The following is a 20788-nucleotide window of genomic DNA, read 5'->3' as shown; positions in this document are numbered from 1 at the left end:
GAACAGGTTGTGAGTTAAAGTTTTTGTGGCTAGGTTTGTGTCCTAGTTCCACCACTAGAAACCTTGCCTGGTTACAGGAGATGGCTAGTTCAGACCCAATATCTTCTATTACTAGGAGTCCTCACTAGGGTCACTCTCATATATTCTGGAACATTTTGACTACACTAGGTTTCCACATGGCCCCCCAAATCCTCCAAAATTCCAGTCATCTCCTCCCATATTCTCCCCATCAGCACCTCCCTCTCCTACCTGATTCCTCCTATCCCCATCCCCACCTCTCCCCAGTAAATTCACAAAATCTATTCTATTTTCCCTTCTCTGGGAGAAAAACACATTACACACCCCCCTGCCAGTCTTCCTTGTTTTTTTTTTAACTTCTCTGTGTCTACATATTATACCATGATTAATCTTTACTTAACAGCTAATGTCTATGTATAAGTGAATTCATATTATGTTTCTCGGTCTGGGTTGCCTCACTCAGGATGATTTTCTCTAGTTCCATTTGTGTGCCTGCAAAACCTAGATGTCCCTCAAATGAAAACTGGATAAAGAAAATGTGGTACACTTACACATTGGAGTATTTTCTTTATGCTCGTGTGGTCATTTCTATTATGAGAGTGTCAGTCAAGGTCAGGAGAGAACACTGGATTCCCTGAGTTATAGCAGCCGTGGATAAAATTTTTGTAGATAGCAAGAATGTAATGATTATGTATTTCCAAGGCTTTCTCAGCTCCCCACATGATAATAATATGGAGACAACCCATTCATCAGCTTTTGAACAGGTTAAAGAGGTAGCATAAGTGTAAGTCGTGGAATAGTATACCGTAGTTGTTGCAGCAAGAATTTAAAAAAAAAAACAAACAGTGTTTTCTATCAGTTCCCACCAACTGGATCTGCTCACTCCAGCTGCTACTTTACCATGTGGTCTGCAAGCCACCTTCTCCCAGCTGTCTCCCTTTTAGCCGCCCTCTCTGCACGGTCCCCTAGGTGGTAGTTATCATGTCTGGGGCACACACACACGTACACACATACACACACACACACACACACACACACACACACACACACTGGGCCCTTGCACGTTCTCAACCTTGAGGGCAACAGAACCAGATCTGCACACTCCAGCAGTCTCTCAGTCATTTCTTTCACACACACTGTCCTCTTTAGCCCAGTAAATCAAAGTTTCAGAAACTTGTAATTTAGCAATTAGATTTACATGTTAAATTCCCAATCCACAATACAGCCACACAACAAACTCACTGCCAATTAATAAAGATTTAAACCGCCCACCTAGACAAGACAAAATGGACCCAGTCCAACAGGATCTGGATCATCCTGCTCTGTTGTCTCCATCTTGCTTTCTCTCCCTCTTCTTCCTCCTCCCTCCTTCCTAGACTCTTCCTCACCTACCTTTCCTTTTCACGCTCCTTATCCTGGATCCACTTTGGTGCATAATGACATCATTCTACAAGTAGTGACAAAGCAAAACAAGCACAGGAAACTATGCCATTGCCACAACAGAGGATGACCATAATCAGACAAAAAGAGGCGAAGATCAAACAATGTCACTTAAAAGTCAAACTGAAAATAGACTTGAATGGCAGTGTCTATAAGCTAAGGACAGGGAGCAAGAGAGAAGTTGCTCCGTGGATACCAAATTTCAGGTAGATATGAGGAGTGAGTTGCAGCATCCTATTGTACAGTGTCACGACTGTATTCACTGATGATACTCACAATTCACTACACTCACAATAACTGAAGGATGGGTCTGAAGAGACGGCTTAGTGGTGAAAAGTGTTATGTACATCTCTTTCAGAGGACCTGACTCTGTTCCCAGTACCCATATTAGGATGCTCACTTCCATCTATAGCTCCAGAGTTGGGGCATCTAACACGTCCTTCTGACCACCATGAGCACTGCACTCACACTTGTATAACCCCAACCCCCAGCACACACACGCAAGTGCACAAATAACTAAGCTCGAGTTTCAAGCAATACAGCTAAGGGTGAAGATTTCATATATCACCACAAAGAAATGAGGAGACTGGCATAATGTCAGTAGCCTGCTCCATCGCTCCACAATGGCATTTGATACGTTTCAAGTAGACTTGGTTTTGAAACCATGTTGTACCCTATAAACATATGGCTACTGTTCGTGCACATTAATTATAAATGAAAAGAAACTTGACAAGTAAATTTGGAATTTTGTCAGAGTAGAATAACAGCAAGGGAAAGGAAGTCAGCATGAAGACCCACTACCAGCTTCCCCTACTAATCCACACCCCTTCCCAACACCCACGCCAAAGTATACCCAGCCTGTGTTATAGAGCGCATTGCTTTTACTTATTAACAGACATTTTGCAGCCTCTCCTATGAGAAGAAAGGGAAGCAGCCACATCTGGCTGGGGTGAAAGTGGAGGTGTGTAGGAAGTGATACAGAGGAGGTGGTAAATCAACTGAGTGTTAAGAAACATCATTTTACTGAGAAGAGATGGAGGCAGTCTCTGGCAAACTTCCTGGCTAAACACAGAAAATCATCAGCTTCATTTGACAAAGGTCCAGTTACACTGATGCCTGGGATAGAGGATGTTTGGATATAAGAGCAAAGAGTTGGGCTGGAGATGAGTCATGAAAAGCTTGAATGCCAAGCAAAGGAATTTATACTCAAATTACATCCTACATACTCATCAATGAAGATTACCTCATAGCCGGTTCCTTGGCCTTATATGGATCCTATGAAAGAGAGAGAGTGATAGAGAGAAGGTGGAAGGGGGAAGGAGGAGGAGAGGGAGAGGGAAAGGGAGGAGGAAAGGGAGAGAGAGAGAGAAGCGTTGCCACATTAAGCTAAAACCCAATGGTTGAACGAGGGATCTCAAGATGCATTGCAACACTGAAACTTTTTGATATGAGTGTCAGCAAATTAACCTGTGCATCCTTTCCACAGGTACAACATAGGTGAAAGCATACAGGATACACCGCTTTTGTTGACGAGCTGAATTCAGCTCCTAGCACCCACTTTGGAAGGCTTACAACTGCTGACAATCTGACACCACCCTCTCTGGCCCCCAAGGAACTGTGCTCATGTACACACACACACACACACACACACACACACACACACACACACACACCACACCACACCGTTGATAAAATTAAATCTTAAAGAGAAATAAATTATGCAAGCCTCAAATTTTGAACAAGGCTTATCTGACAAATGAAGCTCATGGTCATGTAAAGAATTATTTTTAAAGCACTGTACAATAGTTTTCCCAAAGTGTGGTCTTTGGGTCAGCATCATTAGCCCAAACTAAGACTTCATAGAAATCCGACCTTCATGCCCAGACTTACTAAATCAGAAACACTGAGCTCACGACTATCAGCGTGCATCTGCTTGGTTATTCCAACACTCGCTACAGTTTGGAAACCTCTGACAGGTGATTATATGAATACTGTCAAGTGCCAATAAACTCTAGCCATACCTCGCATAGCTTAGTACAGTCAAACCATAAAAGGCTCACAATGGAAGCCTGTCTTACTTCTCCCTGGAAAATCAGATATTCTTCCTTGGCATTTCTCTTTTCATGACCCATGAGCCATTGAAAGCTCGTTTTCCTAGAGGGGTAATTACTTATAGAAATCCTCAGCGCTCCATATCAGAAGGTCCAACAATGGCTTCTATGAAGGAAGGAAAATTAGATAGGGACCTTTCCCTTTCAGGTTTGTATTTTTGATAAGGCAATTTTGCTGGAAAGAACCAATGTCAGCACACTCACCCGCAGTCACGATGAATTTGTGTCAATTTACTCACTGAATAAATACTCTGATGTCAATGTTTCCCCCTCTAGCCAAATGTTCTTAAGCATTTTAAGTTCTTGCTGCAAAAAGAAGTAATTTAAATGGTCAAACAATAAAGACGTTGCTAGTAGAAGGAGAGAGAATGAATGACTGGAGGTAGTCAGGATGCTTTACTTTCTCAGGACGAAAATGAAAAAAAAAATGAATTCCATATCTGTGTGATGTATTTCAACATGAGATGTCATTTTTTAAAAAGTAATTGAAATGGATTGCCCAGTGATTCCTGTGCCACCACTAAACTGTAACCTTGGCAATTATATTGTAATCAGATTGTCTGGTTCTTTTCCATTCTCTCCCTCTTCCTTCTCTCCCTTTTCCTTTACCCTCTCCATCTCCCCGTCCCTCCCCCTCTCCTCCTCTCAGGTACAGATCATATGGGTTTATGCATTTTTTCCTTGTTTTCAATTTTTATTTCTAATTTTATATATCTGTGTGCCTCTGTGTGTGTCTCTGTGTGTGCCTCTGTGTGTGTGTGTGTGTGTGTGTGTGTGTGTGTGTGTGTGTGTGCACATGCAGTTGCAGTCTTCCTTGGAGGCCAGAAGAGGACATAAGATGGCCTGGAACTGGAGTTAGTAGCTGTTGGTGGTTGTGAGCTGCCTGACTTGAGTGTTGGAAACTGAATTCAGGTCCCCTATAGAGTGGCATGTGCTCATGCACTCAACCTCCAAGCCACATTTCCAGCCCCACAGTCATGGGTCACTATCGTCATCGATAGCCTTTTCTTTTTTAATCTTTAGAGTAAATGGTCCCTAAAGGATGGTCCTGTCAAGATGGGCCCTGATTAACATTACATTTAGGAATCACTTGATTTTAAACCCAGCCCCTGTCACCATACAGGAAAAACTAACAACAGAAGCTGCTGACGAGGCTCTAAGGTTACCTATCCATAGACTGACCACAGGCTTCTCAGTGTAGTCCGAGGTTGCTGTTACCTGCCCTGTAAAAGAGTGGCCATGTTTATTATAGTGCCATCCATAATAGCTAAACTATGAAATTAGCCTTTGGAGCCCATCAAAGAATGTGGGGACCAGATGTGGTACATGGACACAGGGGACTTTTGCTCAGCCACAAAGAAGAATGAAATTCTGTCATTGGCAGGAAAATGGACGGAACTGAAGGTTCATGTTATGGGAAATAAGCAAGACATGAGAAACAAATACCACAGGTTTTCCTCCTAGACTTGGAATCTGAGGAAACAAAAAAAATGGATAAAAACTACAGAAGAAAGTACTAAGGAATGAAATGTTTCCCTTTTTCAGTTTTTATTTTTAATTTCATATGTCTGTGTGCTGGTGTGTGTGTGTGTGTGTGTGTGTGTGTGTGTTGTGTGTGTTGTGTATGTTGTGTGTGTTGTGTGTTGTGTGGTGTGTGGTGTGTGTGTGGTGTGTGTGTGGTGTGTGTGTATGGTGTGTGTTGTGTGTTGTGTGTTGTGTGTGGTATATGTTGTGTGTTGTGTGTGTTGTGTGTGTTGTGTTGTGTGTGTTGTGTATGTGTTGTTTGTGATGTGTATGTGTGTTTTGTGTGTGTGTGTGTGTGTGTGTGTGTGTGTGTGTGTGTGTGCATTTTCCTTGGAGGCCAAAAGAGGGCATCAGATTCCCCGGAACTGGAGTGTTTGGTGGTTGTAAGAAAGGGAAGAGCGAGTAGAAATGGCAGTAGAAGGGATGTGTACAGAGATAATAGCCCACCTGTATGTAAATATCATCATGCAGTCTTAGCTTGCAAAGGTAATTTGTGTGCTAATTAGTAGAGAGAAAAAGAGACAGATAGGAAAAAAGAGACGAGACAGAGAAAGACATGGAGAGACAAAGAATGAGCAATAAGCTCTGTATGACTTTGAAGTCAGCCCAGTACCCAAGGCTTCCACATACCATAACCCTGTGAGGATTTCACACTATAGGGAGGCTATGACAGTTGATTGGAGCCCACCAAAGGCAGAATTCTGCTATCAGTGCTATTTTCGGAACCTAACCTTTTTCTTATCAATTATGGGAATCTCTCCCTTCCCACCCCCTTCTCTCCCTTTCTTTCTACTTTACACTTCTATTATCTTCTCTGCATCTCTACCCAAAGATAGTAGCTTCATCTTGTCCTGGAGGTGCCTTAGGTAGGTAAAAGGTCACTTTTCTCACTTCATAATATTTGGCCAAGTTTTTCCTTCTCCATTTTCATCTTGGGGGTAGAGCTCTCAGCTACTGTTGCCCAGGAAGATCATAAACCCATGACTTTAAAAGACCCCCCTCCCTCCCACAACTGCTCCCAAGGACTCCTGGGGTCACGAGTATAAGCAGGTGCCTCCAGCTTACCTTGTAACCTGACATGAGGGATCTTAAGTTCATTCTCTTTAGCTGTGCCATGCTTTAAAATTGAGCTGAAAATAATTCTAAATCGGTCACCTGAATTAGAGTAATTCCTCATCCAGGGATGCCCGTGCTTCCCCGAACATAAGCACCAATTACAGCCAGCTCCAAGGTACACATTCCCATTCCCCCTCCCTGTTCTCTAAGCCACTGATATCCTTCCGCAGAAAGGATCCAAAGAGCAGGAATTATCTGTGGAAAGTAGAAGCTAGACACTGGACAGGGCTGCAGGATGGAAAGCTCAGGAAGGAAGGAGTGAGCCACTGACCTTTTCGGACACAATGGATGCAGATTGATGTCTTCGATGTTTTTCCTTCCTAACTCCTTATTTACTAGAAGTTGTTCTCAGACCACGATTAGACACACTGCTTGCAGTTCCTCCCAGTGAACAAGCCCAGCAATCAGTTCTTGGGAGAATCTGATTGCCACATTGTGAAGGCCTGAATCCTCCAGATGGCTGCTCGCTGATACTTGGGTTCTCTCCAGGTCCGTGGCAGCTCCACTTGCTCGCCCACAGCAGTGTGTGCAAGGCTCGCCCAGCAATACTGGTAGGCTTTCTTTGTCTAGCAGTTGCTACAATCTGTGGTATATGTTTCTTGCCTCCAGTGAACAACACAGGGGCGTTTTCAGATGTCGACTCCACTGTTCATGTACATTTAAGTTTCCTCTGAGCTGTCACCAACCTACTCAATAAACCCTTTCAGATAAGTCACCATCCTATTCAATAAGCGCTTTCATATAAGTCAACAACAAGAAAATCATCCTTGTCAGACCCCAGAAGTCCCAAATGCGGCATCTTTTCTTCTAGTCTGGTGACTGAAAGCGACTTGTGAGTCGTTATTACTGCTTTATTTAAACTACCATCAGCATGATTAGGGTGTCAGCGCAGAAAGGAGAGAGAAAAACCATCTAAAAGCTGCCATTGGCTAGGCATAGAGTTGTAGAGGAGAGAACTGTTGGGCTTTTAGTGAAAATTGCTGTTTGTCTGATTTCAATGGGGACGAAAATAATATCAGAAATCACGGTGCACTGTATGCACAGTGTCTTTGAATTGCAAACATGCTTCCCGTTATCAAACCACAAACAGACAGTGCTGACACCATACCCAGAACCTCAGATCCAGGGGGCTGGGGGAGTGGTCAATGAGACCCCACCCCTTTTAGCTTCTTCCACTGTGTGATAACAATTTGCTTCTCCTTTGGGCTTTAAAAAGCGTCTATTTTTAGCATTTTACCAGGGTCTGGAGAGATGGCCCAGCAGCTAGGAATGCCTACTGCTCTTGCAGAGCTCCCAAGTTCTGTTCCCAACCCTCACTTAAGGTGGCTCACAACTTCCTCTATTTCTAATTCCAGAGTATCCAATGGATGCTGTCTTCTGGCCTCTGCAGGTACCAGGCACACACACACACACACACACACACACACACACAAGTTAAACCTTCTTTGAAAGAAGTGCGGGTGCCTGAGTGTATGTATGAGGACCACACACACATCTCCATGAATGCCAGAAGAGAAATTGTATCCCCTGGAACTAGAATTATCGACTTTTGTGAGCTCCCCTGGGCATGCTGGGAACCAAACCCATGTCCTCTATGAACACATCTAATGTTCTTGGGAGATAAAAAAAATAAAACCTCCCCAGCCCTCAAAAATAAACCTTTAAAAACTTTATTAGTCTATAATCATTATACAAAGCATTGAGCTTCGTAATGACATTTACTGTCAGAATTACCTCCTTTTTCAAAAAAACGTTTTCTTGCAAAAAAAAAAAAAGTCTATCTGCAATGCATTTCCAGTTCCAAGAATGACATCTTCAGGCCCTCTCTGTAATGTAAACTAAGCTACCCACCAAGCACTGATTCGCTCCAGGAACCAACCTAGCAGGTACCACCTTTGCACACAGCAGGAAGTCAGGACAGATCACTAATATGCCATCCCAGAATTATGGCAGCAGAAAGCTCAGTTATAGTCACTTTTGGTAAGTTACATGGCATCAATTGCTAACACTCATAGCTAAGACACAGAAGCGCCCAGGCTTAGAGCCTCGGGGGGTGGGGGTGGGGGTGGGGGTCAAGGCTCAGCTCCATTTCTTGCAAATTCTGCATCATTAAGCAAAGACTTGTGACACGTGACATCCCTTAGCCTAAATTCACTCATTTCCCATGCAAAAATAGAGCAGGGGGTTGGAGGAGATCTGCTATAAACACTGAAAGAGAAAATAATTGAGTTCTTGTGGTATCCAGGATTTAGCAAACACCTAACCTTGATGATAATTAAATGGATGGAGGAGACCAGACTTCCAGCACTGGAGAATTTGTGAGGAACTTAGTGACCTAAGAAACACCACCCAGACCCACCTGGTTACCTGTTTGACATCTCCCATTGTGTTTGTTGCTTTGTATGATTTGGGCCCTATCTCCTAACCTCCTCCTGTTTCCTCTATTTCACCTTATTACTGACAGTCTTGCAAAGAGAGACTGCTTCAGAGGTTTTTTTTTTTAAGTTCTTTGAGATTTTTCTGAGCTCTCTCTCTCTCTCTCTCTCTCTCTCTCTCTCATTGAATTCTAGAATCAACCCATAGATATTTATTGAAGTTTATCTTAATCCCATTTTGCAGAAACAGGAAAGAGGCAGGCAGTGAGTTAATCTCTTGACTTTTAGCCTGGTACTTCTCTGATCCCTTCACCCTCATCTCTCCTACAGCAAAGAATCACCAGATGAGCCCCAGTAGCAGAGGGCTAATTACCAATGGGCATTGAAGTGGAATGGGGACCCACAGAGGAGAGCTGGGCATACAGACAGCTGGATGTCTTTGGAATCCTCCCCAAGGTGCACGTGGATTCTGGCCAAGGAGTTATTTTATTCATCAGATGCCAGAGGGTTGAATTTTTATGTCAGCTCAGTGCAAGGTTGGCCAGGCCAAAGAAGGCAAATAAAAATTGCATGAAGTTTGGAGTCGGCTGGGGTGGGTGGCAGTGTCTCCCTGCTGGCTTGGCCTTTGGTACAGCCTCATGAAAGACAAAGACCAGGCTCAGCAAGGTCTGTGTGCATCCTGGAGAATCTCATTTGGCATAAGAACAGACCTTCAGTTAGGAGGAAAATTCATGAGGCAACAGAGGTCCATCAGTCTGGGCATCCATTTTCCTTTCTCCTTTACAAGTCAAAGCAAGAGAGAGAAGCCTGGTCTTTTCCTTCTCTTCTATCTAGTCCTTGCTTTACAGCCTGCTGAGAGCCAATCACTGAGAAATCCCTTTCAGCAACATTATATGCTAGAGTCAAAGAGTTCAATATATTAAGTACCAATACCAGGCTATGACAGATGCCAAGACATGGATACAGTAAGAAAGAACAGGTATCCACTTCTTTCTTCACATGTATGTGTGTGGCATGCAGGCATAAGTCATGCATGTTTGCATGTGTGTGAATGCAGAAGCACATGCATGCAGACATTTGTGGAAGTTGGAGACTGAAGTCTGGAGTATTAAATGGTTGATATTGGGAATTTTCCTCAGTTGTTCCCACTGTATTCAATGAGGCAGGCTCTCCTAGTTGAGCTAGTCTCACCGATATGGCTAGTCTGGCTAGCAAGCTTGTTCCTTTATTTCTACCTTCAGGTGGCTGGAATTTCAGGCTGACCACCTCACCCACATGAGTTTTATGTAGGTTCTAAACACTAAACCCCAGTGTTCATGCTCTGTGACAAGACCTTTTCCCTCTGAGCCATCTCCAAATATTGGAAATCACATTCAGAGGGGGAAGAGGCATTCTTGAAAGGCTACAGCACATCACAGAAGGGCTCTGACACACAACATTATGGACATTCTCGGTACCAGAAGAGGAGGGATAAAGGTGTAAGGGGATGGGATGGCTGGAGTCAGGGAGACATCACAGGCCAGTGTGGATGCTTGAATATCATAAAGAACCACTGAGAACTAGGACTCAGCCAGACTGGAGCGTCAAGGAGAGGTCCATGGAGAAGTCCAAAGAAACCACACTCTTCTCCATAGAAGATCCTAGGAAACCAGTGGGTTGGAATGGGAGGAAACTGGTGACTGCCCATGTAGGATTGAGACAGAAGAGCACAGCACAGCAGAGCCTGCATCATAGGGAGTCAGCTTGCTCTGGCCTTGCATCCCAGCAATGCCACTTCTGCAAGCTTCTGAACCATGGTTTACTCAACTCCAGAAGGAAGCAGCACAAAAAAGCCTGTGTTTGATGCAATTGTATCAGCAAGCATCTTCATATTCTTCTAGCTATAAAGGTCCCCAGTGTTCAAAGAAAGCCAGTGAGAATTGATGGATTCCATTCATGGGAATAAAAAGAAGACACGAGATAGAGAAATAACTCAATCTGAGTTGAATTGTTTTACTTGATATTGACCATTTTGGGGAAACATTTCTTTTGTGAGTGCACAGCTGTATACTGTTACTGTCATGGACCACACAGAAGAGAAAGAACACGTCAGAACACAAGCGTTAGTAGTCCTGGTTAAGTTGGGCTTTCTAATGGATGGCTTTACAATTATGCACCAAAGTGGGCAGGGGTTACCAGCTAAAAGCATCTGCTCCTACATGGGAGGCAGAAATCTTAAGTGACTTTTGCCATCCAGGGATGTCAGTTGAGGTGTTCCATGGGAGCCGGCCTGTGTCTACAGAAAACATGAAAGACAGAGAAGATAAGGCCGTCAGCCAGTCAGAACTTCATGCCTCACAGCGCTCGCCTCACCGCCCTAAACCTTTGAACCATGCTGGGCGCTTTATTTTCTACTGTGACACATCATTTCACCAGAAAAAGCTATCTTCTGTCCTTTAGAATGTGTCCAGCATCTGATGGCATCTGTCATCCCTAACACTACCACTTTGGTATACACCATCATTTTCCCTGTAGCTCATGACAACTCTGGATGGTTCCCCTTTCTAGTCACATCCCTTGTATGTGTCTTGTCTCCCCTACGATAGCCAACCAGGGAGTTGAAACTGTATCTGAATGTGCCACTTCTTGGTTTTGGACCCACAGAGACTTCTTCCTGCTCATACAAAAGGGAAACAGTAGGAAGACCCTGCAGTGTGGCATGCTTGCCTAACCTCCTCTGTGCTCAAACTTCCCTGGCTATGCTGGCATCTTCGATTGTTCCCAGGTACACGCTATGGTCTTCTCAGGGCCACTACATCTTTTCTTTACCGTGTCACCCTTTTCTCAGGGACTGTTCTGCTTCTTACCACACTTTGCTCCAGTTCTAAGAGTTACTCACGAAAAGTTACCCACTCTGGGTACATAAAGCCCCACCCTCACTTGTCACCTTTCACCTCATTCTTTTATTTTTAAGATGTATTTTTAAAATATTTTTTAATTTAATTTAGCATATGCTTGTGCCTGCAGTTTCCTCTGGAGACCAGAAGATGATGTCAGATCCCCAGGGAGCCGGAGTTACAGGCAGTTGTGAACTGCTGGGTGTTGAGTGCTTAGAACTGACCTGAGGTCCTTCGAGAGAGCAGCGTGCTGTGTGCTCATCGCCACTGATCTGTGTTCCTGTCAGGCACCCACCTGCCCCTTCATATTACACTCCTCAATTTCCAAGACAGTACATGCATAATTTTCAGTGACAGGTTTCCTCCCACGAGACTGAAGCTTCCCAGAGACCTTGATTCGTTCTCTGTGGCTTTTCCAACACCCAGTCCATATGCTTTGTGCTAGTGGAGTTATTAAGCACAGTCATCTTTGGGAATCCAATGTGGTTGTCTATCTCACTAAACACCTAACTCCAACCTCTGATTATTAAAGAGCCACCGGCCATGTAATACAGAAATCTATTCTAAGATATGGCTGTCCATGGATGACACAATTTAATAGATGCAAAGGAACTGAAATGTTTATTAATGCACAAATCAATATTGAGTGAAAGCCATGGTGTTAAGCACATCATAGGTTATTGGGTTTGTTGACCCTGTGCTGTCTTTTATTAAAGATAGGAGAGAAAATTTCAAGCCTCCAGTTAAAAGTATTTTTTTTAGACGAAACCAAGAATTTCTAGCTTAAATAACCACTTCATAAATATAAAATCTGTTTACCTTGCTGGAAGCCATGATCAACATTTCTTGCAAAAGCTACAGCTGAAGCTGTTAGATGCACTCATCGGCCACCTGGCTTACCTTAAAAGTGTACTCATTTTGTGAAATCATCTACTATTTTAGAAATTTAAATTATATATAGCCAAAATTTTTTCAGATATTTCCTTTATTTTTAATTATACGTATGTCTGTGCATGGGCATATGAAGGTGAATAGGGGTATCTGAGGAAGCCAGAAGAGGGCATCAGATGTCCTGGAACTGGAGTTAGACATGGCTGTGCAACATGTGGATACTGGAAACATAACTCTGGCCCCCCACAAGAACAGCCAGTGCTCATAACTGCTGAACTATCTCCCTAGCCCCAAAATAAATGAGCATTTTTCTTACTGTTACAATTGTGTACTTGTGTGTGTGTGTGTGTATTTGTGTGTGTATTTGTGTGTGTGTGTATTTTTATGTGTATTTGTGTGTGTGCATGTGGGGGGCATGCCTGCAACAGCACACATCTGGAGATCAGAGAATGATTTCCAGGAGTCAGCACTCTCCTGCCATGTTGATCTCAAGGATCAAACTCAGGGTATCAGGTCAGACAGTAGGAGCTTTTACCTGCTGAGTCATCTTACCAGCCTAAGTCAAACTATTGTGAAATTATTTTATATTTGTCATAGGATGATGAGGGAGAACACCTAGATAGCTTGGAATCATGTTTCTGTAGATAGTGCTTCCATGAGAATGGGTGTATTTCAGATGGTTTTAAAAGCAAATAGCAAAGGAACAATAAATAATAGCTAAGGTGTTACTTGGCCAGGACAAAAGTTAGGAAGCATGTGTGTAGCTGAAACAGAAAATACAGACATGTAGGCCAGGAGGGATGGTTCACACCTGTATCTATCCCATGAAGGCAGAAGAAAGCGATACAGCCAGAGTTTGCAGTCAGGAGCCAGGATACAGCTCACTGTGAAGAAGACCCACTGCTCTTGCTGAGAACTGGAGCTCAGTTCCCAGCACCCATGTGGGGCAGCTCACCATCATCTCTAACTCCTGCTCAAGGGTCTGATGTCCTCCTCTTCTTGTCTCTGCAGGTGCCTGCAATATACACACATAGACACATTCATAGACAAGCACATGTAAATGAAAAGAGAATTGCTTCTCTTTACAAAGATGCTGAGGTCAGCCTTAGTTACACAGAGAGACACTGTGTCAGAAAGAGAGAAGCAGAGCAGAGTCTGACAACAGCCCTTCCTGAAGGCTGTAGTGGTTCTGTGGAGATGGCACTCACTATTAACCTTGTTTTCCCTTTCAGATGAAATATTCATAACTCAAAGGTAAGGTTAAATACTTAAGATCTCAGAGCGGGTCCATTACAGAATGAAGAATAAACTCAGGACTCCTACCATGTACTTCATCCAATCTCTTCTCCTCTAATGATAAGCAAAGGTCTCTTCCATCTCCAAATTTATACAACTCCTTAAGGCTAAGATCAGGTTTATAAACGGACAACCTATGGCCTGGTCTAGGCTGGACTTTTTATAATCTACGTTTGTCAGCAAAATGTTACACAAAGAAAGCCCAGATCAAGTGGACTTGAAGTTGCATTCTACACATTGTAAATGTCCACACTAGTTCACTACACATCAGTACTGACTGACAGTTATCACAGCCACTCAAACATGGGGACCATTGGGTTATAAAAGAGTTGGTTCATATCCAGTGCCATTCTGGTTCTTCAAAACACTGGGTGAAATCTGATGGAGTTAAGATACCAAGGCTAGGCTGGGTTTGTAGCTAAGAATGCTTGCTCAGCATGCATGAAGAGCTGAGTTCATTCACCTTACTACATAAAACCAGGCATCATGGCGCATGTTGGGAATCTCAGAGTTCAGGTGGTAAAGGCAGTGGGATCTGAAGTTCAACATCTTTCTTGCTACATCAAAGGTTCCAGTCATCCTGAACTCCACAAGACCCTCTCTAACAAAAGTTTGATTAAATAAATAAATAACCCAACTACCTGTACCCAACACAGTGTCTGAGACACAGTTAGGACTGAAGAAGTTTTAGGGTCCTCATCTTGTTCGAATGCCTACATTTCCCTGTCATGATGTAAAAAAAAAAATCCTTGGAAGACCAGCAAGTTCCCAGAAGTTGACAGTGGATCTCCTACCCAGGAATCATCTATTAAGTAACATTTTTTAGCCCCAGTTAGAGACACATTTGGCTGTAACCTGTATCCTGCAGTCACATTCTTAGACCACCTCTGAGTTGAGCTACTTTGAGCTAAACAGTTTAGGTTTCATTTTTATAGAAAACAAGGGAAAATGTCTTGGAATTACATAGGATGACCACTTGGATAATATCTTAGTCAGGGTCTCTATTCCTGCACAAAACATTGTGACCAAGAAGCAAGTTGGGGAGGAAAGGGTTTATCCAGCCTACACTTCACCTTGCTGTTCATCACCAATAGAAGTCAGGACCAGAACTGAAGCACGTCAGGAAGTAGGGGCTGATGCAGAGGCCTTGGGAAGTTGTTACTTACTGGCTTGCTTCCCCTGGCTTGCTCAGCTTGCTTTCTTATAGAACTCATGAGTATCAGCCAAGGGATGGCACCCCACACACTCACAATGAGCTGGGCCCTCCCTCCCTCTCTTCCTTGATTACTAATTGAGAAAATGCCTTACATCTGGATCTCATGGAGGCATATCTTCAAGGGAGGCTCCTTTGTCCGTGATAACTCCAGCTTTATCAAGTTGACACACAAAACCAGCCAGTACAATTGACCCCTTGTCAACTTGACACACAAACACATCACTATTAAGCCTTAACCCTTACTTTCTTATTCATCCCCAAGATCTAAATAACTTTAAAAGTCCCACAGTCTTATAAATCAACATTTCAATCCCTTTAAAATATCTAATATCTTTTAAAATTCAAAGTCTTTTTACAATTCACAGTCTCTTAACTGTGAGCTCCAGTAAAATACTTTTCTTACTTCAAGAGGGAAAAATATCAGGGCGCAATCACAATCAAAATCAAACTCTAACCATCCAATGTCTTGGATCTACTCACAATCTCTGGGCTCCTCGAAGGGCTTGGGTCACTTCTCCAGCTCTGCCCTTTGTGGCACACAAATTGTCTTCTAGGCTCCAGTTGCCTGTTCTCCACTGCTGCTGCTGTTGGTGGTGGTCATCTCATGGTACTGGCATCTCAAAAACACTGCTATCTTCGGCTGCAACTAGGTTTTACCAATAGCCTCTCATAGACGCTCTTCATGGTGCCAAACCTCAACTCCTTTGCATGATCCCTTCAGTCCTGGGCCATCAATTGCAACTGAGGCTGCAAGGCTGCACCTTCACCAGTGGCCTTCCATGGCCTCTCACAGTGCCCAGCCTCAGCTGCTCTTCATGACCCCTTCATGCCTTCAAAACCAGTACACCTGGGTGACTCTTATACATTACCAAATCCAGTCACAGCACGAGGTACAACCTTGTCTATCTCTGGAACACAGCCTCTTTGTGCTCTCAGAAAACACTTCCCAGAAGATTTCACTTCAATGATGCTGGTCTCTTCTTAATCACTGCTAATTTCTTAACTCCAGCTAGCCAGCATCAGTAGTCCCAGTAATGCAGTGGTTTCACTGTAGTAGTTCTGGTATCTTGTTAATCACAGCTGATTCTTCAGCTCCACCCAACCAAAACCACAGAATCTTCAAAACAGCAACAGCCCTGATAAGAGTCTTTAATCTTCCCTCTGAAATTTCACAAGCCAGGCCTCCATAGTTTACACTATTCTCAACATTATCTTCCAAGCTCCTACAGAACATTCCATAGAGCTCTTAACAACACCTAATGATTCTTTTAGTCTGAAATTCCAAAGTGCTTCAACAGTCCTCCCCAAAACATGGTCAGGTTGTCACAGGAATACCCCACTATGCTGGTACCAATTTGTCTTAGTCAGGGTTCTATTCCTGCACAAAACATCATGACAAAAAAAGCAAGTTGGAGAGGAAAGGCTTAGTCAGGTTACACTTCCACATTGCTCTTCATCACCAAAGGAAGTCAGGACCAGGACTCAAATAGGCCAGGAAGCCGTGGCTGAGGCAGAGGCCATGGAGGGATATTACTGGCTTGCTTCCCCTGGCTTGCTCAGCTTGCTCTCTTATAGAATCCGGTACCATCAGCCCAGGGATGGCACCACCCACAATGGGCTGGGCCTTCCCCCCTTGATCACTAATTGAGAAAATGCCTTACAGCTGGATCTCATGGAGGTGTTTCCTCCAGGGAAGTTCCTTTGTCTGTGATAACTCCAGCTTGTGTCAAGTTGACACATAAAACCAGCCAGTACAGATAGATTCTTGCATCACATTTTAATAAGTCTAGAGAAGTCAGGCAGTAGTGGCACATGTATTTAATCCCAGCACTTGGGAGTCAGAGGCAAGGGGAATCTCTGAGTTCAAGGACAGCCTGGTCTACAGAGTTCTGCTACACTAAGCAACCCTGTCTCTAGGAAAAAAAAAAAAAGTCTAGCGAATAGTGTGTGTGTGTGTGTGTGTGTGTGTGTGTGTGTGTGTGTGTGTGTGTGTGTGTGTGTGTGTGTGTGTGTATTTCATACAAAGTCATTTGGCAACTGGAGTTTTTTTTTCAGCTGTGGATTCGTTTGAAAAGGGGGACTTTCCAGAACACACATTCCTCAGAGACACAACTGTGATGTTTGTGCACACACACACACACACACACACACACACACACACACACACTTTTCAGGAAAACTCAGCTCACACAGAAACCTCAAGGGAGAGACAACAAAAGACTCAGCTGCTGTCTGGGGCAATATGCATCAGCATTCACAGAGGTTTTAACCACTGGGTCCTATAATTTTGTCTCAAACTTACTATTTAGCAGCATTTCAAAACACTGGACATGGAGGTAAATCCCCCAAACGCCTTTGGTCATGTGGGTGAAAATGTGCTTTCTTTGTTCGGTGAGTGCTGGAAATCATCTCAAAGTCACTAAGTTTCTATTCCAACGCAGACAAGCAACCCTTTACCATAGCAGGTAGGGAAGCCTCCGAAGGTGGGGAAATGGACCACGAAGGATCGCAGGAACCATAGCTAAGTGTTTTGACACCTCATGCTTGATGAGCTGTCAAAAGACCAGAGAGGAGGATCCCCATCATGGTCCTTTCATACCCAGGACATGAGCTTTCTGCTCGCTAATTGCAGTTCGTCAAGACAGGTGTTGCCTCTGTGCCTACCACGGCATACCGCCTGAGCTAGCTCTCAAACATAGACTCGACTCCTCTATGGAGAGTTTGAGAAAAGAATTATAAAATTGATGAGCATGCCATTACCCCAACTTTCTACTTCATGGTCTTACATCGGTGTCAGCCCTACTAAAAATGGGGAGTCCAATCCTTACTATCGCTGCTTAAATATTCAGCGAGAACAAGAGAACAATTTGCTTGCCATGCAGGAGTTACAGAGCAATCTCCTTCCACACTGGTAAACACCATGAAGACATCTCCAAGGAATAAGAAAGACCTCACAACGGCTTCAGCCTTGAGAAAAGCACACACCGCCCCCTTGTGGTCATAAAAGGCCAAGGTCGCCTGCCTGAAGTAATAGCAACTCTGCAGGAGCCTTGAGACAGGGTTCCACTTCGGACAACGGGAATAATTGATGGTGTTGACTTGTGAAAGTGCACCCCCACACACACCAGCCTGTTTACCCGGCAACTGCAGTTACTTTCAACAATCGGCTTGTTTGACAAAAGGAAACTTCCAGAACACATACTCCCTATAGACACAACCTCAACATGTTCCCAAATACTTTATTATCCTGGGAGCATATCCAATATTCAATAAATACTCACTGCTTGCCTACCAAGTGTGAATAATTTGCTAAGCATAGGAGATATCTATGGGAAAGTCATTCATAGTCTTTGCTCTCATGCTGGTTTGTTATGTCACGAGCGAGCACATCAACATTGGCGGTACAGTCTGTGCTCACCAACTATAAGAAGTGTCAGCCTCATATTTAATCTCCCCTATAGGTTCTAAAATAAGGAAGAAAACATGACATCAATATCACTGGGCTGCCCAGCCACAATTATATACTATGTTGAAAGGGCTCCACAGACCATGAAATCAAGCTTCTCAGTGGAATATTTCAAGTATGTATTTTAATTTATTATTTGAGAATGTAACATATTTTTAAAATGTGTTTCCAAAATCATATTCACCTCCTTTCTTTTCTTGACAAATAAGACTTTTTTCATTTATGTTTACATATGTGTCTATCTGTCTGTGCACATGATTGCCATGTCCTTGGAGGTCAGGAGAAGGTATTCGATTACCCAGTGTGGGAACAGAATGCAGGTCCTCTGCAAGAGCAGAACAAACATTCCTGACTGCTGAGCTATCTCTCCAGCCCTGTCCCTTATTTGTGAATATATATTCACTATGCATGGTTCTGGATTGCACCACAGACACACATACACCCACCCCCCCACACACACCTACATATAATATACTTTGAGTGTGCAATCCCCTTCTCCTCTTTCTCTTCCTCCTGCTACTCCCCTAAAGACAGTTCATTCCTACTTTTATGTTGCATATTCATGCATGACCTTGTGTATTTATATAAAAACCTAAAATCCACAAAGGGGAGAAGCATGCGATGGTTGTAGCAATGAGACAGAAAACTGCAGCCTTCAGTATTAGCACCCATTTTCCACCAATGGCATTTGTTCACTCTCTGTGTCTAATAAAACCTCACTGTGTACACACACCACACTTTCCTTATTGGTGCTCTATTGCTGAACACCTGGGCTGGTTCTAATCACTGCCGCAGCATTCCAGTAAGCATGGGCCTGTGGGTGCTCCGTGAGGTGCTGGCTTGGAATCCTCAAGCCCTTCCTTTATAATGATGACAGAATGTCCAGAACATGGACATAGAGGTCCAGCATCAATATAAGCTTCACTCCTATGTTCTAAGCAATGTCTGCTGAGGCCTCTGATTGGCCAGAGGCCTACTAGCATCCAGAGGTTGGGAAGTTACTTCTTTGGTCTCCTCTCCTCCTCTCTGCTTCTCAGAGTTATTCAGTGAGCTTTTGTGCTGTGTGTAGCAAAGAGAGCAGCAGGGGTTTCATTTCACTGTGCCCTTCCAGGTTCTTCTGGGAAGAGTTGACTCTTTCTCTTTTTTTTATCTTTATTAACTCGAGTATTTCTTATTTACATTTCGATTGTTATTCCCCTTCCTGGCTTCTGGGCCAACATCCCCCTAACTCCTCCCCCTCCCCTTCTATCTTGGCTTCCCCTTCCCATCCTCCCCCTCAACAATCACGTTCACTGTGGGTTCAGTCTTGGCAGGACCAAGGGCTTCCCCTTCCACTGGTGCTCTTACTAGGATATTCATTGCTACCTATGAGGTCAGAGTCCAGGGTCAGTCCATGTATAGTCTTTAGGTAGTGGCTTAGTCCCTGGAAGCTCTGGTTGCTTGGCATTGTTGTTCATATGGGGTCTCAAGCCCCTTCAAGCTCTTCCAGTTCTTTCTCTGATTCCTTCAATGGGGGTCCCGTTCTCAGTTCAGTGGTTTGCTGCTGGCATTCGCCTATGTATTTGCTGTATTAAACTGCACATTTCCTTTCCCCTCTGTGGAAGTTGGAATGAAAATGGTCCCAGAGGCTCATAGGAAGTGGCATTATAGGAGGTGTGGTCTTTTTGGAGTAGATGTGGTCTTGTTTGAGGAGATGTTGGGGAGGGGAGGTAGACTTTGAGATCTCAGGGGGTCCAGCTAGGCCTAGTAGATCAGTCTCTCTCCTGCTGCCTCGGGATCAAGGTGTAGAACTCTCAGCTCCTTCTCAGCTCCCTGTCTGCCAGCACACCACCATATCTCCCAACATGATGATAATAGACTAAACCTCTGAAACTGTAAGCCAGCTCCAATTAAATATTTGTTTCCCTTTGTTAGTGTTGCCATGCTCACAGTATTTCTTTACAGCAATAAAACGCTAAGACAGCCTCCTTTAGCACAGCCTGGGAGCAAGCTTTGAGGATTTATCAACCCCACTGTGTCAGCATTAATGGCTGGGGTAACTGACACAGGATCAGGTTTGGGAAATACTAGTAAGAAGCGAGTCTTGGGAGATAATGGGCTTTTACCAATATCATAGGCAAGCATCGCTGCACATTAATTATGCACAGGTATTTATCCTATGACTGTGCTAGTACTTTTGCCTACATGGCATTAAAGAAGCCCGTGGTAACCTTAAATTCTACCTGGGTCATCTTGGGTACCAGTTCTGATATCCACTTGAGTCAGAACAGAAGAAAATGCCCAGTTATCAAGAGTGGCCATCACTGACTCCAGGTAAGTCTCCCACCTCCACTTTCTTCCCAGGTTGGAGACATTATGAAGATGAACAGATCAGAGCCATAAAAGAGCTAACAGGGGAGAAGGCCATCTATCTGTTCCTGGGGCCGCTTGTTCCTGAGGGCAAGCAAGGAGTGATGATC

The 20788-nt window shown here is 43.8% G+C and overlaps 1 long non-coding RNA gene across 1 annotated transcript in view; it reads right to left on the bottom strand.

The window, feature by feature from the left end:
* The window catches only part of LOC134480796 (uncharacterized), a 186430-nt gene extending 179389 nt beyond the window's left edge, over nucleotides 1-7041 (bottom strand). The window contains exon 1 of the long non-coding RNA XR_010055623.1: nucleotides 6481-7041. This is a non-coding gene — a long non-coding RNA (uncharacterized LOC134480796). The remainder of the gene's footprint in view (nucleotides 1-6480) is intronic.
* Nucleotides 7042-20788: the final 13747 nt, after the last annotated feature.

The sequence above is a fragment of the Rattus norvegicus genome, chromosome 10 (genome assembly GCF_036323735.1).
Source record: "Rattus norvegicus strain BN/NHsdMcwi chromosome 10, GRCr8, whole genome shotgun sequence".
Taxonomy (NCBI): Eukaryota; Metazoa; Chordata; class Mammalia; order Rodentia; family Muridae; genus Rattus; species Rattus norvegicus.
Note: the sequence above shows the minus strand (reverse complement) of the source record. Positions and strands in the feature narration are given on the sequence as shown.